The sequence below is a fragment of the Aulostomus chinensis genome, chromosome 13, assembly GCF_037954235.1.
Source record: "Aulostomus chinensis isolate RoL2024-O1b breed Wild chromosome 13, RoL_Achi_v1.0, whole genome shotgun sequence".
NCBI classification, from domain to species: domain Eukaryota; kingdom Metazoa; phylum Chordata; class Actinopteri; order Syngnathiformes; family Aulostomidae; genus Aulostomus; species Aulostomus chinensis.
This window is the reverse complement of record NC_141332.1, coordinates 23561692-23580438: the sequence shown is the minus strand read 5'-3', so window position 1 is coordinate 23580438 and position 18747 is coordinate 23561692. Positions and strand designations below refer to the sequence as shown.

The following is an 18747-nucleotide window of genomic DNA, read 5'->3' as shown; positions in this document are numbered from 1 at the left end:
TCATCACCGTCTCCTTTTCCTATATTTCTTTTCCTGTCCCACTGCTTTCCTGTTTTGCTCTGGAGTTTCTGGGGACCTGAATGAGTTCTGAATCCCAGCGAGGCAAAGCAGCTCAGCTGTGGAGCCGCAAAAGGAAAACCTGCAAAGCTGTTCTAATAACATCAACCTGAATATTTCAGATACAATTTATTTTTAATCCGCCGACTGGAAATCAGAGTGATTCAGTTCCATACGGTGGCATCCAGGGGTCTTTCAATGCTCATTCTTTTTTAATGACCACATTTGTGTCCATCCAGAGGGAGGAGGAGAGCTGCATCTCTGTGTACCGTCTGATGCTAAAGGATGAGAGGAGTCAGCTGGGGGTTTGGTTTTACGAGGAATTCCTGCCAACTGGAAAGAAAATAGCACTGCACCTCTTAAATGACCGATCACACAAATTGAAACAAGCTTTAATTTAGCAAAAAAAAAACAAACTTTAATCACACTTTAGGTGACATAAAATGTGTTATTAAAATATTCCTATGCCCTGCACATACGGCTTATAATCATGCCAGCAGTACACTTCACGAAAGACAATTTTGATGTTGCAGTTTCAGCACAGATCGGGTCTTTGTTGAGTGGCTGAAGCTGCACAGATACAGCAAGGGATCACGCAGATTACGTCAAATTACACCAGAGTTCAGGAGTATCTTGGTGGCCTGGAGGTCTACCATGGATCACATGTAATTGTGTCCCCCTGGGTTCAAGTCCAGATTGGTACATTTCGCTTTTGTTCTCACATTAAAAAACATACGAAGGAAAATGGTTTTGTATTTGGAGTAAACAACAACGGAAAAGAAGCTTCTTGGGAAGTCAGCAGTGCTGAGATAGCAGATTGTGTCTTGCTTCAGTTACATCATTCACTGCTGGGTCTCACAAGGCACCCTGAGCGTATTCGTTAAAATTTTATTGAGTACGAACATGTGCTCTATATGGTGTTGTTCTTTCATGCTAACCGTTGCAAGAGAATGTTTCTGAAGTCACGTACCCCACATTGAAGCCTCTTTCAATGAATACCCTGAACTAGAATTAAAAACTATTGGAACACTAGAATTGCGTCGATTCTCAACAGTCATGAGGAGCATCAAAGGCTGCATTTACTAAATTAGGGCTGCTGCTGGGAGCGCCCATGAGGAGACGGTTGGGTCACTGCCCCTCGGGAAGATGGTGTCACAAGATGTTCTTTGAGCGCGATTATTTGAACTGACCCTGTTGAGCAAGAGTCTGACTTTAGCTGGCATTGACGCTGCACTCGCAACAATGAAATTAATTGGTACAACAAAACGAGAGCAGCAGCAACAGAACGTGAGGGTTGCGGCGGCGGTGACGCTGAATTCGTCTACATCCAACGCTACTGTATGTCCCAAACAGCAATATTCTCATTGTCTTTAAAATGCACAATGTGTCCTTACAGTGTGTATGGTTGTTGGAGTGTTGTATATTATATGAATTGATATCTAATACAAAACACAGGGACTCGGTCTCTGGTTGTCAATCATAAAAGGAAATAAAAAAAAAACACCACAAGGGCAATGAATCATTATGTAAGAAACGATGAGAGAAGGAGAAAAATATGCGTTATGTTGCCATGACAGAGAACAAAATATGGCGAAGTTGTTCCCACAAATTAATCACATGTTAAATGAACTAGTTATCATATCATTGTGGCCCGAAATCAATCAAAATTATACGTCTCCACAGATTCATTACCTGGAGGGAACACTGTTCCATGACTGTACCGGGCCCAGAAATAAGTCACCATCATTTAAAGGCTGCACGTGACTTGAGTCGCTGCCCGAAACAAATGAAGGGAACAGGATTGTGCTTCCGTCAGCTGTTAGTCGAAAGAAATACAGATTCAATTATTCATCGGGGCAACAGAACTGGTCTTGCTGTTTGGACTCGAGCTGGAGTTTATGAATCTGATTAGTCACACAGGAAGAGAGCGTGTAAAGCACCTGCCATTACTGGCCAAGGGGATCTGATTAGGGGCACCTTGAAGTTGATGGGTGATTTTATTTTAATGACAAAGCTGTGGGAAGCTTTTTTTTTTTTTTTTTTTTTTTGACGTGGAATGATTCTGTCCTCCTGGGCTAAATTATTAACGCTAAATGGATATTTTAAGTATACACCAAAGTTTACAATATTAATACCATTAACCATACCTGCCAATCATTTATAAAACAATGGGCCTTTAATTGAATTCACGAACACTTCAGCTTTAAACAAATGTGCTAACACAGCGACAAACACTGCACCTGTGGTGGGAGGACGTCAAAAGCTGTTAGGGTTAAACGTAGAGTTTTACAAAGACAATTGCACGCAGGAAGTTGCCGTCAACAACCACTGTTGCTTTACTTTTTTAATGAAGGGGGCTGGCAGAGACATGTTGTAAAAAGGACCAAGGAGTTGGTTTATTAGAAAACTGTAATTCGCTTAAATTTCTCTGACGCTGTAAAGCAGAATTTACTGAATTCATCATCAATCGCGATTCTTTAAACATTGGTCTGATTATGAGTTTTCACAGATTGAAGTACGTGTTTTGTGAGTACGATGTGTTGTTTTTCCAAAGATTTTTCTGTGGTTTATCCATAATTCTCGGTGATGGTGATGATTTGTTAGAGACTTGTAAGGAGGGCTTTGGAGTTGCCTAATTTTATTGGTCATTAGTGTGTAATGTGTGTACAGGGGGTTGAGACAAAAGTTTTTTTTTTTTTAAAAAGCACTTTTTTTTAAATGAATTTGTATTTTGCAATAATTTTCTGAAAGATACAACAGGGGGACACAGAGGGAAGCACTTAGTAGATCGTATTAAGCAGTGTTTGGCTCATTATGTTGAGATTAACATGCATGAAATTGAGTAAATGAAGGTTCTGTCACTCCAGTCTCCTGCTGCGGGACCCCAGACCTCCACTTTCACAGGTTCTCTGACGGCTGTCGCATTTCAAGCTGCATTTCTGGGCCTGAATGATTCTCCCAGTCTGGCCTTAAATATTGTGCTCTAATATATTTCCGGGCCTCTGTCAGTAAATCTGTCTTGCTGTGTCCCTGGATGTCAGCACATAACTCAACACAACACATAACATGGGTTCTGTTCATTTTAAGACATCTTAATGTAGCAAGGCGTGACCAATCATACCTTTAAAGGCCCCTCAAGATCTTGTTTTGCTGACCAGCAGAAGTTTAACTTCTCAGTTCGGTGCAGGAATGTTTGACTCACGCGTCAGGTCAAATAGAGCAAAATTCTGATCACATACAACCTCACCCATCAAACACTTTTATTTAATGTCTTCAATCCGATGCGGAACTTCAGTAAATCAGTTCCTACGTTGGTGGTTTTATGCCCCTGCAGACGTGGGCGAGAGGCACGGGATGTTCCCACCTCCATTCATCCATCTGTCCGCAGGCCCTGCCATTCTCTTTAATGCCACATCAACACCGTGACAGAAGTTCTTTAAACCCACATTCACTGGGACTCTGGGATGAACTGAGCACATTTTGGAGGACAAAGTTCAACGGTCAAGTTTGCCGTCACTTCACACGGATGCAATACCTCAGGAATGCCTCGACTAAAGTTACTCAAATGTGCCACAACCCACCACTAAAGGATGAACTGAAAATAATTTGTTGGTCAAAAGGTCAAATGTACTATCCTGGAACTTCTGGGGCGGGGGGGGGGGGGGATCTTTCAAATTGCTCACAAACATCCACTGAGACTAAGGGGGGGGGGGGGAGCGTGGGTGGGCCTTTTTCATTTGGAGAGAAAACTGCTGAGGAGCACCTGTCGTCACAATCTGTCCACCTCGGCGGTGTCGCTGCGAGTCTTCCCCGGCTGTTGCTGCTTAAAGACGTGCTTCTGACTTTCATTTGAATTGTTCCGCATCGGTTTATCATACCAATTTCTTCCTCACACAAACAAGTCTAAGATGTGTCCGTACATGGTTGGTTTACGTGTGCACGCCTGTTTCTCTTCATAAGCAGGGGGCTGACTTTCAAACAGGGGGCTGCTGGGGAACTATCAAGGACAGAATTGAGATGAAGACATCTGACCTGGTCATCCATCAGTCCATCCATCCATTTTCCACTTGTGTTCCCAGGAGCGTTTGTGTCTTCATCATTGTCTTTGTAAAAGAAGGGTTGAAGTAAGTTTGTCTGAAGCAACAAACGTAACAATAATATTGATGGGAGTGGCCTCTAGGTCTCCTGGTTAATAGCTTCTGACACCTTGGCGTGAACTTGATAGATCAGGAGCCAAGTAGATGAAGGCTGCAGGCATGAGCCTTATTACAGTCTGACAGAGAGGAGTAGTGGCTGAGATCTATCACCCTCTGGGGAACTGCAGTGTGCATGTGTGTGTTTGTAGATTTGGGGTGGGGGGGTGGGGGTCGAATGTAGGGGACGTTACAGGCAAATTGAAATCTGCTGAGTGCCATGCTTCATACAAGGTGAGGCCGTTTTAGCTTCTGGGTGACCTGAATATGAAATGGGGGCGTTTGTATGCCACTAAGAAGCTTCAAACCCTCAGAGAATTTCAGCGTTGTCTCTGGGGACTGATCTGGATGTGTGTTGCAGCTTACAGTGAGCTGCGCACAACACTTGATCAGGAATTGTTGCGTTTCCACTGCCGGTTCGGATTGCACGTTTGCAGCCAGGGGAAAGGTGATTATCAACAGTATAGGAGGATCCAGGTGTCGAGCGGCCGTCTACCAACTCAGGGGCTGCTAGTTCAGTTCCCTGCATTGCCTGGAGCTGAAACGGTGAAATGCTTCTCCTGCATGCAGCTCTCTGATCCGTCCACATCCTTCCATGGTTGAATCCAAACACTTTCGTTCACCTTAAAGAAATGATCCCTAAACTGACATTAGAATATTTAACTTGGTGACAAAATCACACTGTAATTACCACTTTTGTCTCCTTAAAGGCTCGGTGTTTCGGTTCAGCAGCTTACAACTTAGTGTTGTGCTCCCACCACACAGCCACTTTCCACTTCTCCACTATTAGACACAATTGACAATGAGAGACCTCCAAGCATTACAAGTCACTGGAGAGCGATGAATTGTTTTCCCCTCCGGTGTGGGCGGGACTTAATTGCCCTTTGCCTCTGTATTGATGGACTAAGAAAAGAGGTCTATTTCTAGTCAGTGTGCAGTGGGATGGTCTCTAGTTGAATGGTAAATGCTGATATCCTTCAAATTCAACAGGATATCAGACAAAGAGATGTAAAACTAAAGTTTTCAAATTCATTCTAAATGAACCTAGCTTGAGAGGGAACGATTTCGCAACACAAATGAACAGTGACGGACACCACCATGACCCACCATCTGTGCAGGTAATAAGGGCTGGTTGACCTGCACCAGATCGATGGTGTCACACCTCCCTAAATGAACCAACTGAACAGGCAAGCACACCTGAGCTGCTCTAAACAGAACCTCTTGCTGAAATCAAAAGCTCCACAAGCCCTAAAAAAAAACAACAGAAAAAAGTGCATGAAATCTTACACATTCTGCGGAAGAGAATATCCTCCCTCGAGTCCAGCAGCAACACGACAGTCATTCACACACAGCGAGCTGCCATGAACATTGAGCCTTCAATATGCAGAATAGTAAAGGCCCTATCAATAAATAAATGGCAGCACAGAACGTGAGCGACAACGGTTTAGCCCAAGCGGAGATTTAGAGCCTTCCAGAGACACAGCTGGTAGCTGTGTTGGGTAACTGCTGTCTCTGAGGGAGATGGTGGCGTGTATCCATCTGCATTCCACCTACTTAGCAAACTCCACAGTGACAGGTGAGGAGAGGCCGAGAATACCCACAGGCTGGAGCCGTCTTTGTACAGTGTAAGAGCAAACCTGCGTGGGAGTTGTTTTTCCTCCAATAGGTGGCAGTAATGTATATAAACTTGCCCCCCACCCCCCCAAAAAAAAACCCAACATGTGAAAGAGGAGAAAAACCATCTGCCAAATGTTAAGAAGCTTGAAGACATCTGCCGTATTTACATACTACAAAGAAGAACAGAGACGAGGAAGGGACAGTCGACTGCAGAGAATGTGATGTCAGTGGCGCGTCAGAGGAGGGGTGGCGACATGGATACAGGCCGAGCGGCCATTTTTATGCTTAAGGGTCCATTTACGTAAGAGCCTGTACTTCTTTACTTTTACTTGAGTCTACTTTATGTCTTACACTCTGATAATCAGTCCACCTTGATACAAATATGATGCAATGATTGCATAAGCATGTTGTGTCAATAAAATAAAGAACAGGAGCTATCATTGGCCATGAAATACTGGACCCGAACTGAACCCCGCCTCTCGCCAGAAAGCTGCTGGGACAGGCTCCAGCCCCCCGTGCGACCCTTAACAGGATAAGCGGAAGAAAATGGATGGATGGGAATACACTTTTTTTTTTCTGCATATAATTAAATGCATTAGGGTGTAAGCAGATTAGTTGTAATATTCAAATCAGTTGTTTAGGGGAAGCTGTTGACTGAAGGATCCATACATTCTGACGACTGAGAAATGAACCATCACCTCGGCTTTAATTTACTTTCATATTAGCATCTCATTATGCCAACGATTTGCCTAATACTGGAAGTCACCACGTTACACAGATGTTCTGCTGAGTGCCACCGGGTACAGTTGGAACCGTTAATCAAGTGGGGAAACTCCAGGTGGTTACCACCCAGGAAGGGGTGTCCCAGAGGGGCCGTTTTTCATGCCTTGACAGGAAATTTATGAGTTTCTACTCTACAGGGCTTTGAGAACCAACTCCCAGTGTTTTAATTTATGTTGTCCTGGGGTGGGCAGTTGTATGCCAAGTGACTGAGGTAAATGAAAACAAAAAAAAATAAAATAAATAAAATCGCAGCACCTTGCTTGAAGAATGTGAATGTTAGGTGTCAACAATGTGACTGATTGCTGACCTACAGTTTCTGTATCGCTGGCTCGAAGTCAGCTGCTTGGTTCTAGCTCCTCCTAATTTCTCCTGCACGTAATGGATAGATAATCCTCCGTAATTTGACCAAATGTGCTTCACAACTTCATTATGAGGGTTATAATACCTCTATCGGAAATCCAATTAACTTACAATGCTTAAAGAAATTCCTTTTAAACCCCTTAAAGTCTGTTTGATTCATTTGCCCCACCGAAGTCGATCCAATTTATTGAAACATCTAAACGCAGTGAGGAATTATTCACAGCAGTTTAAAACAGATAAGAATTGTATCACATTGTCACAAAGCATCCAAATTGTGGGTTGCATACAGCCTCACTCACGGAATGAATTAAATCCTCCTGAAGGAAAATCAATGGTTTAGCCTTTGAGGAGGTGTTTATGAGGCTGAAAACAGATGGAATCTGGGACTTGGTGAAGAGACTGTATAACTGGCCATCCATCAACCCCCCACCCCCCCAGTATTAGGTGGTTTGGAACTTCAGGCCACACTTGAATATGCAGGAATTATCCTGACTATACAGTGTAGAATAAAGCGTCCAGTGTGTAGGGAATGTTCAAGACAACATGCGAGCTGCCCAGTGAAAGATGTAAGACGCATTTTAAGCACGGAAATCCAAACATACGTTGTCAGTCCATCCTGCAGTGTTGAAACATACAGGCAGTATTTGAATGTCTCTCTTGAAGTCATTTTTGTTAAACTAAAGCTTGTTTATAAAATAGAAGGTAAACCACAGATCCCTGAAGAACCTGCGTACTGTAATAAAGTACTTGTATCATCTGTGTACATATTATACACAAACTGAGTAAACTTACAGCCCAAGCATCGTATTTAGCCTTCTCATCATATATAAACCAACTGTAACCGAGTCTCTGCAACAGCCTTTAAAAGCAGCAAGTAACTGTCACCTTCTGAAAAAGAGTCCTGCTCACTCTCAGGGTCTTAAAGTGTCGTTTGTCCTCACAAGGATAGAAGTCCCCGTCAGCAGCATTATCAGCCTATGTGCCCATGTGACTGCAGAGGCGTAATCTACATAGGCTTCATAAATCGGTGCAGGCCAGTGAGACAGATGAAAGATTTAATCTCGCTGGTCTTCAGTGGACATGGAAGATCCATCTTCCCATACGAGAGGTCCGGTTCCCTTGACACTGCCAGCTCCATTGGCAAGCGAGACACTCGGAGGCAGATGGCGCCTGTATGAGAGCCCAGTCATGAGTGCCTTTTTTTTCTCAAAGTGCCTTCCTCAGCCGACGCCTCAGATCTCTATTCATCGTATTAGACTTGTTTCACTGGTTACTCCAACGGTTCTGATCTGCCAGTAAAGAAATACAAATCATCCAGAGGGGTGGCGGTGGGCTGGTCTTAAAGCATCAAAGTCTCCAGCTTAAGTCCTTTTTTGCACAGATGGCAACTCATTGTGACACACCCCAAACAGCTGCTGCATAATTTGCCCTTCGTCAGATCAGCTGGAATGTTGTTTACCAGTTTCCTATCGTATCATTATTTAGCAGACGTGAAGATTCCTTCATATATCATTTATGGTGCATAAACTTATGAGAGCAATTTGTTGAAGTTTGAGTTTGCTTTGACTGTAGTGGAGTATCTGAGATTTTGGTCGCCTTATGCTCTGAATATTTTCTTTCACAAATGGCAACATGTGGGAAGTGAGTCCCGTCGACGCTCCGATGCCGAGACTTTGCACCTCACTGACTGTGATATGCTTGTACGTGCAAATTTGAGTCCCAATCTTTCGTTGTTCCGCAGGAGGGATGTGTTCACGTTCACGCGCCGCTGCTCCAGTTTTAAACCCGTGAGTGTCACCTGCTGTGTCAGCGACAGAGGAGGATACAAAACTCACACGAGATTTAATTATTCTCTCATCTGAATGGGAACCAAAACAGTTTCTAGCTGCTACTGCATGTTTTTTGCTCCAACCGTGATGATGACAAATGCAAAAGCGCCACCGACAGGCGAAAGACATCAACATCCCTGTCTGTGCCACTTCAGTGAAATTGTACCAAAGTTAAAGAACTTATTGACTTTCACGGAACTGAGGGAGTACAATTTTCACTACCAGCCAGAATGTGGACACCTTAAACTTAATGAGCCAAAATATGAAGCAAATAAACGGCCACACGGTGGCGCTCTTGGCTCCTAGTTGAGTTTCCATTATAGATTTAAAAAAAAAAAAAAAAAAGATAAAACATGGCACAGGAAGGAAGGGAAAGTCCCGACCTCGCAGCGTATTTCGACGACGAGACTGGCTGTGTCTCTTGGGTTGAATCAAACGGAGGACTAGCATACGTCAAGCGAGTATCAGTAGCGTTGTGTGCTGCTCTCAGCTGAACTAGAACGATCCTGTTCCTGTGAGTTCAAAGGAAACATCCGAGGATGCTTCCTACCTCCTCATGTATCCCACAATGTTATGAGACAGACCATTAGTCTATCGCTCTGCCAGTAAATAAGGAAGCGTAAATAATGTGACAAATTACAGGAGGGGAAAGATAGAATGTCCAGCAAAAAAACCCTGAACTGAAAGAGTTAAATTGTTTGTGTTGCAGCTTGAATTAGTCCCGGTCTCGGGGAACGGCGATGGGGTCACATCTCTGGATCCAGACACATCTGATTGATTGCAGCACATCCAGTAACCCTGCCAGGCCGTGATGGAAAATGATGAATTATACCAGTGTCATTCAAGTGCAAATCTTCCGTCAGCGCGTTTTATTTTAAATGTGACGCCTCTGAAATCAAGCTGCTACATGTGTCAGCTAAGTTGCGTCTGTGACATTTACAGAAGAAATGCCACCTCAAAGCAGCTTGCACACCTTCCGACGTGCTTGAAGCGATAGAAAACAGAACAACAGCTCTCCTTGGTCCGTTTCCATGGAAATCTGTTCAACCTCCTTGAAGAGAGAAACTCTTTTGAAGCAGCCATCACTGTCATTCTATCCACTATCACACAGGATTATATAATCCCACCGCTGATAGAGCACAACAGATGTTTTCTTTTACTCTCATGGGTGACTTAAATGGTGGTATGCTTTGAAGAGCAGCCCCCCCCCCCCACACACACACACACACCGACTCACAGCTACAGGGATGTCATGCTGTACTGGAACATGAGAACCCAGCTAACACAGTTGCCATGACAACCGGGCCAGGGGATAACTGTTTTACAGCATACAACGCCACCCACCACCTTGGCTGCCTTAGAAATGTGCTTCTCCTCTTTGCTGTGGTGGTGAGATGTTTTGGTATTCACTAATGGGATTCTACTAAACATGCCCCCCCCCCAAAAGTTACAGTCATATTTAAAGGGTTAACACTGATGGCCCAAGCTGTTAGCTGTGCACAAGACAAGCAGACATTAATTTTAAAATGTCACATCTGCATTTCAAATGTCATCGGTTTCAAGAGGTGTACCTGACCTATTACGCTCGCTCCGTTTCTATTGTGCATGACTACCAGACGCCATTCAGGACAGGCTTCTGTCAGAATTTCAACCTCACTGCTGAGTTCACTCTCCTTTGTAAATCACAACCTGATCAAAAATGCAAAACTCTCCTGAAATCTAGACGCTCTCAATCTTTTCAGGAGAGAAATGACACATTTCAATCAGTTTTCTCCACCAAATTTGTCTGACAACATTTGGAAAGTCTAGAAGCGCAATAGGATTTGTCCACATTCAAGTTAGCAGAGGGCTAACTGGAAGTAGCCGCCAGTTGGCTGGTTTTAAGGTTTTAGTGGAGAGCAGGGGTGTCCAAACTGGTCCAGTCATGGCCGTGTGCCTGCAGGTTTTCATTCCAACCGAGCAAAAGAAACACCTGATTCTACTTAAATCAACTAAGCTGTGTTCACACAGCTCATTTGTTGGATCAGGTGTTACTTTTGCTCAGTTGGAATGAAAACCTGCAGGCACACGGCCCTTACTGGACCAGTTTGGACACCCCTGGTGTAGAGGTTCCCTTTTTAAAAAAATAAAATAAAAACAACCCCTGTACCCACCGAGACATTAAACATCCTGCTGTGTATCACCTCTGACCTCACAGACAGCACGAGCTAGCACATTAGCATTAGTGCTAGCTCCATCATACAGTGCACTAGAAGTTCTGGAGCAGATGGTTTCAGGGCACTCTGCTGATTTACTGGGTCCACTGACAGGCTCTGCAGCTCCCAGGGGTGTAGGATGGGTTTGTTTCAACGTTTCATCATTATTGGAGCCGAGTTAAGCAACATTTCTGGGCTTTATTCTTCCTACCCAGGAGAAAATGGACATGGAACCCCAGGGTGCACTTTACCAGAAGACCTGCCTACAGCCGTAATAGATGGGTCAGTGTCATATGCGATCAGAAGAGGAGGCGAATATTCAGGGAAGCTTAGAGGTGGTATGTGTTTTCAGTGCTTTCTATTTTCTGTTTTCTCCCCACTGGGCATTATGAAACTAAAACAAGGTTTCAGGTAGACTAAGCCAGCAGCAGCAGGTAGACATGGTGGTTTACTCTCAAACATTCAATATCTCCTACATAATTTAAACTCCCGAGGCTTCTCCTGGAGATACAGTTGATCCATATATTGAAATCACAGACAAAAATATTATTTGACCTATAAATCAAAAACCAATTCTCCATAAAAGGACATTTATACTTTAAACTCCGTTGTTCTCTGAGAGTAAACAACACTTTGCTGTTGGGGATTGTGAAACAAAGGGTTGCAAATCCCCGTCCACGGAGATGTGGATCATTGTGATGTAAATGCATCTGATCCTGTATTAGCATCGCTGTCTGCTGGGCTCAGGTGATGGTCTGTGCAAGAGACATTCTGCTTCGACAGTAGACCCGAACCATTGTTTTTAAATGCCACGGATATTGTTTTCATCTCGATAGCAGGCATTTTGACATGGAGTAGACTTCCAGAGATGTTATTTTCATGTTCCAATGGCTTTCAAGAAAATGCAAACAATGTAAACGGTCATCTCGATCGCGTTCTGGTGACATTTAGAGGAGACGTATATTTTAACCAATTTGACGGGTGGATCTTTAAGCTTCTGGACAGAAATATGAGACTTTTGTGAGTCGTACATGACTCCGGTACTCTGAATCTGATGCATCGTTGCCATGTAAACCTTTACGTGCCATCGCAGGATTAATTCTAATGAGGCCAAGGCGGGCGGGCATAGCGGCCTGAATAAACCTGAAGATGAAACATTGCCCTGGCTGTGCTATTGATGCATCCTATATGAGGTGGCAGATTCAGGCCATTCCCTGTGTACCTTCTGTCATCATTAGCCTCAGCCCAGGGAGGCTCTCATCAGGATATACATTGAAAAATGTTGGAGGAAGGACGGGATGATCGCTCACATGGCTGGAGATTCATTTTGTTCAACCGTCCCTCCATGGAATGATCGGCTGAACTAATGGCCCATAAGCATACTTGATTACACAAAGGTGTTGAGACTGATTGGTGGAATGATGGCCTCCCTGCTGGGTAATGCAACTCCAATAAGTCATTTTCTACTAAGAAAAGTGGAGCACAGTTTAGGTCAATTACTACAGCCATGCATCAACAAAGCCAACTTTGAAGAAGGAGTATTAATACTCACGTCAAGACTGTAACTTGCACTTAAGGTAGAAAAATTAGCTTCAAAAGCAACAAATGGTAAAAAAACAAAAAAACCCTCAGGCAGCAGATATTTAAAGGAGCAAAATGTCTGTAACGTAGCCATGAGACAGACCTAACCTTTCACAGTTCATTGGTCTTGAAACAATAAGGAAACATATCCTCCATGGAAAAGTAAGACTAAACAGCTTTGTTTGGTTTGGAAGTCAAACATCAAGACTCAAAATTCAAAAATCTTCTTTTTTTTTTTTCATACAAAATGTAGTAGAGGAGCTCCTAACGTGTGTACACAGTCCCGCTTACTCAAAACCTACAGTGAGTACACGGATACTTTGGTCTGCTAGCTTGTATCACAGCTGCTGAAACAGTGTCACATTCAAATAACTGAAAAAAGGAAATAATCAGAAGAGTGAGAGGATGATGGCGTTTACTCAAGTGAGGGAGGTACTGGGATTTCTTATGTACTTACGGGATGATTAAGATAAGAGTGGTTTAATAATAGTTTCAGCATAACAGATTATTACTCCTAAGTATGACGTTACCTTTGGGTGCTGTGGCGAAACCTCATGATTTGCACAGTGGCGATGGCGGGGACCAGACGCAGGGACGAGGAGACGCAACTGAAGGTTTCATGAGCAAACCAAACAAAAGCTAAATTAAGAACCTGAGAAACTAAACACAAAAAAGCTCAAAACGCTTAGAAAACAAACAGGCTAGAAAACAAGTGAGGTCACAGGACACCACCTGACAAGAAGATCCAATGAAAACTGACTCTGATAACCAAACTCAAACACAATCAACTGATGATGAAACAAGAAACGGGACAGGTGGGCTGTGACTGACCAGGACTGATTGACCAACGAGTCCCACCTGAGGCACTGAAGAAAAGGCGGGAAACAGACAAAGACAGGAAGTGACATACACACAAAGACTCAGGAGGGAAGAGCTGACAAAATAAAACAGGAACCGTGCAGCGTGAACTAAGACACGGGTAGAAGCAAACTAGAAGCTGAAAACCAAGAAGTCATGAACTACCAGAATAAACAGTTAATATACATAAAAAAAAACAACACAAAACTTTTCAGTCATTACAAAACAGACACGGTCCTGTGACATTTTCTTTTTGAATCACATCAAATACTCAAATTTTAGAAGACTGTCTCATGTTTTTCAGTTATTAGATCAGCTTTTCCTGTATTTTGTTTTCCTTTGTGGGATTCATCCCAAATTTCAAGTGTGCAGACAGCGCGATGTCGAACCAGCCAGTGTGTAACCTGACACTCATTCTACTGGGGAGAAACCCTCCTCCTCTGCTTTCCAATTTATATAAGATAATGTTCATATGCTAAAAAAATTTTTTTAAACACGTCTTTGGCATACAAGTTATAATACGTACTTTGTTACAGTTTTTTGGTGTTTTATGTTGATCTCAGCACTTTGTAATGCATCGCTCATGTCTGCTGATGCTTTGCAGGGGGTCGATATGCTCATATATGACAGAAACACCCCCCCCACCCCCCACCCCGAAGCGCTAAAGTTAAATGTTAAGTAACCTGTCAGGATTCTACAGTCTGCAGTTATGTGAGACGAGAGCGGTCCTGACTGAGCTATGATAATTGCACACAGCAGCTGTGGGCGGAAGCTGAACCAACTCCAGCCATCTGACAAAAGCTTCACTATATGTTTAGGCTGACCAGATGTGTCCAGTAGCAAAGCCATCTGATCAAACAGATGGTGGGCAAACCCACCCAAGTATTTAGATTGGAACATGTAAGTGGAGTGGAGGCTGAGGGTGGATGTGATTATCGCCCGGAGCCAGAAGCAGCTTTTCGAAATGCCACTATGTTTGTGTTCCCTGTCTTGAAGAGTACATCCTCTATGCCATGAGAAAAACACATTGCACATGAACTTTTAATGGTATGCATGCATGGATGTGTGTGTGTGTGTGTGTGTGGGGGGGGGGGGGGGTGGGGACTTCAAAACAATATCTAGGATGAGCTGAAATCCCGACAGTGTAAATAATTTATTTTCCCATATGGATGTTAAAATGATCTGCGGCAGGTTTGAGAGGAGGTAGAGATGGAGGGGAGACATGGGCGCATATTCAATTCATTGCATTCTGCCTCGTCCATCAGTTACTGAGCATTTTCTACGCTTTGCAAAGTAACAATGTGGTTATTTCTTTTGTGCCCGAAAATCAATCAATCTCTTATTAAAGTGCACTCTGAGAGCACCACCACCAAAGCACATACTATTTCCAGAGAAATCAATAACAATGTGCCATGACATTTTTATTTTCATTCCATTAAATCCTTTTTTCCCTCCTCTTTTATGGCACCAAATTATAAGTTATGTCTGGGTGCTTTTCATATAGAGCGGCTCTAGACCCAACAGTCCCTCCGTGAGAAAGCACTTGGTGACAAAGGTGGAGAAACAGGAAGGAGCAGAGCAGAGTGAGAGTGGCTGCCAATCTGCCTCCACCATCTAATGTCAGATCATTGAACTGATTTATGCTGAAACCTGGCAGAGTTATAACAAATACGCCTAAATGAATCCACTCTCCTCACTCATATTAGTTCTCACATTTCTGCAAGACTCTGGATAGTCTTTCACGCTCAGCCTGGAAAACACAACAGCCTGTTGTTGTTGTTGTGTTTACTCTTGATTTAATTAATTTAAGTGGTCAGGGGGTGGAAAGGGTCTCTGTGGGATCGTGGGTGGGTCCTAAAGGACACTCAGAGAAGTGTGTTATCCCTCCTGCTCGCCAATCTTTGGTTTATTATAAACTCGAGCAGATTTCCACAGATGAGAGCTGTTCTGTCCCTCCTAATCAGTCCAGGTTTTCCCTAGAAACTCTGCCAATTATTTGTGGGACACCACCTGGACAGACAGAGGTTAAACGATGACATGTGGCTGTGCACGTCGCCTCTGGTTAGATCAGGAAGTAGTCCAGAGAGGAGCACACAGTCCGACACTGGTAGAGCAAAAAATTCACACATGCACTTCACATTATTTTTTATTTTCAGTTTATTGAGTTCATTGAATTAGAACAGTGCAAATCAATCTTGTCAGTATCGATGGAATATGCTGAAATTGGCATCCACAGTCCCAAAATGAGCTCTTGCAGCAAAGAAAATATTTGTTCCAAGTACCATGAGAAGGAGGCTGCTAGGACACAGCAAGGGGGTGGGGGGGCAAAGACGACAAACCACTGAGGTCGACACATCGTGGATCTGATTAACGTGAACATCTGTGAGAGTCGCTACAAGGAGTCAAAAAATAATAATAATTAGGCTGGACTAATGAAGATTTTAATCTAGAGGGCAAAGAATTGTGGTCGTGAGCAGATTTTTTTTGGAGAATAAGTTCAATGCAACCCACTTTGCAAATTATGTGCCCTATCCTGGCATCCGATGGCAATCCAATCCATGATTTGGCTCTTCTTAAGAAAAGTGAACGGGCTTTTCCTTAATGATATTTCATAAAATTCAGCCTGGAAATTTTTTGTGTAAGTCTGCACACAGATGGCAAAACATAAATAGGCTTTTCTTGTTTTGTGCCAAGTACATTAATTTTGAAGTGAACCCTCCATTAATGAATTGCTGAGCCAACGTCGTTGTTTCTGATACCCATCCTAATATTTACTTAATAAAACATTTTCTGGACATTGGGGGACAGACCACTCGCTACGAGGCGGAAGTGTCCTCAAACATGAATTTAATACGATGTAATTAACTTCAAGGTGTGATGGAAAATGAACACTGAGAAGTGGAGCGGAACATGTGAGAAAAGAGGGATTATCTTTAGGGAGCAGAGGGAAGTCAACCATTTTCATAGGGACGTGTGACATTCATTAATACTCAGCAGAAGGAGGCTTGACTGCAGGCACCTTGCACTGAGGTCTTTAAGCTCCCTGTGTGATCCTGTGAGATTTATTCTCCTTCATGGATTGCAAAACTCTACAGCAGCTTAGTTTTTAATGACCAAAATGTTATATTCACAAAAGAACAGCTATTTAACATAGAAGTTAATGTCTCGTGTGTGTAGATGTGTTTTAAAAGTTAAACTTCTCTTAAACTGGTTTCTATGGATCACTCGGTGGGGAGATCAAAGTGAGACTTCACCCACAAATGTGTCCTGCCTTCCAAATACTGACTGATTGTCTTCAGCTTGCCGAGACTTTTCCTTTTCCCCACTTGCTTCACTTCTTAGTGCCTTGAGAATGAGGAATGAGCCAGGCAGGTATATTTGGCTTGGAGCTAGCGGTGCTAGCAACAGCTAAACTACCCAAAAACACGAACTGACAAACGCCCAGGCTTCATCCGGTTTGATCTGGGTCTTCTTTATCCAGCCGTCTGCTACCGATCTCTCCGCTTCCTGGAGTCACAAAGAAGTGATGCAGCAGGGAAAAATGTCTCCGTTAGCTCAAGACATCTACAGTAATAGAAAGACAAAAGTACGCTTTGTGAGTGGAGTATCACTTTAAACGTGACTTTGCATCAGTTACTCCTGCGACTCTTCCCTCAGGACGAACAACGCCCCCCTCCTAAATAAATGACACTCACTGAGAGATAACAAGAGATCAGCCACTTTTATTTAGAAAGAGTCCCAAAAAATAAACAAGTTAGCACACATTCCATATACAAAATGTCAGTGAGAATAGCCTGAATGGAATTGAGAAGCAACTACAGTATATGTTTCTATTGTTGAATACAAAAACAACAGCGATAGTAAGAGTACGAACGACCCCGCTTTTTGTTGCACCAGAGGGCTTTTTAGTGGTTGGGTTCAGAAAAAGATAAAATGTGTCCCGAGTTTTCCAAGTGCTTGTCTGTAATTGTGTTGGTAAATAATAAGACTGCAACTGAGAAGAAGAAAAAACAAACAACTTGTATATCCTGAATCAAATGTATTTAATAGGACTAGAGTTGCTTTAACGCTATAATGACGGGGCTATAATTTTTCATTTAAACCTTTTTATATAAAATATATGTATATATGTATATATTGTATATATGTCTAACATTGTATTTCCAATTTCAAACAGTTAACCTCACAACTTCAACATTAAAATGAAAACGCATGTTTTGGCAGTAATGACGGAAACTAAGTATTAGCGGCAACAACATGCTACTGGTGCTACTTCATTGTCAGATCAATGCAAAATACATGGAGACTGGAAAACAAAGCCGAAAATGCTATTGTATTAGCACTGTCATTGCCACCAACTGTACATCTAGTTACAAAAGTTACAGTGTTTCATTTACATTCACTGAAATGACAGTGATTGATTATATTAAGACTCTATATTCATATCTACTGGCACTAGATTTTGGCACCCTTTCTTTATTTGGCATTTGATACCACAAACCACGCAAACCATGTGGATGTCGATGCCTGTTTTGACGTCACTTCCAAAAGGTGATGTGTGATAATACCATACTAGTATTTGTTTTTTTTTTGTGATTTTTTTTTGTTTTTGTTTTGCGTTCATGTAAACAGAGTAATTTCCTCTTGAAAGCAGAACAACAACCCTGGTCCTCGTCAGAAAAAATACAAACAGCAAAAGCACTGAAGCAAACGAAGAGACAAAAGTATAAAGCAAAAAATCGCTGCACCAAGTCTAACAAGAAAACAGAGAAGGATTGATTCCCAATGTCAAGCATTGACATATATTTCATATCAACACCAAATGTTAAAGAATAAAATATACAGGAAAGTTTAGAATAGGAATTAATTACATGATTTCAACATCTAACCCCATATGCAATGTATTTGGCTTTAAAAATATTGAACTAGAAGCTGTTTAGTATTTTTTCTTTCTTTGTGATCGCACATTAAGATGTATATCCAACCAGTATGTAAGCAAGTTTATTTAAAAGCTGTTTTGTGAAAATACATAAAAATATTTTTAATAAACTTTTTTCTTTGATTTTCTTAGAAAAAAAAAAAAGGAGGAGGACAATTTCACATCTTAATGCAGATGATATCAAGTGTGCTTGAAAATCCTGTTTGGAGGTGGCGGCTACAGATACAGTATGGTTCTGACAACACGTTCTGCGCGCACGCACACACACGCTAACACTCTTACACAGACACACAGTCGAGATGGCTCGAAGAAGCAGCCCTCGTTTCCATCCCAGT

General features: G+C 42.6%; 1 protein-coding gene and 1 long non-coding RNA gene across 3 annotated transcripts in view; both read right to left on the bottom strand.

Annotated features, from left to right (window-relative positions):
• Nucleotides 1-235: 235 nt before the first annotated feature.
• On the bottom strand, nucleotides 236-13407 carry LOC147251464 (uncharacterized). Its single transcript, XR_015118953.1, has 3 exons — nucleotides 13146-13407; nucleotides 1750-1873; nucleotides 236-390 (listed from the first exon to the last, which is right to left on the bottom strand). It is a non-coding gene; the product is annotated as an uncharacterized LOC147251464 (long non-coding RNA).
• Nucleotides 13408-17168: 3761 nt separating this feature from the next.
• Nucleotides 17169-18747, bottom strand: part of gria2b (glutamate receptor, ionotropic, AMPA 2b) — a 51862-nt gene continuing 50283 nt past the window's right edge. For both annotated transcript variants that reach the window (XM_086222161.1, XM_086222162.1), the window contains exon 16: nucleotides 17169-18747. This exon is cut by the window's right edge and continues 475 nt beyond it. The gene's annotated coding sequence lies outside the window, so the exon portion shown is untranslated.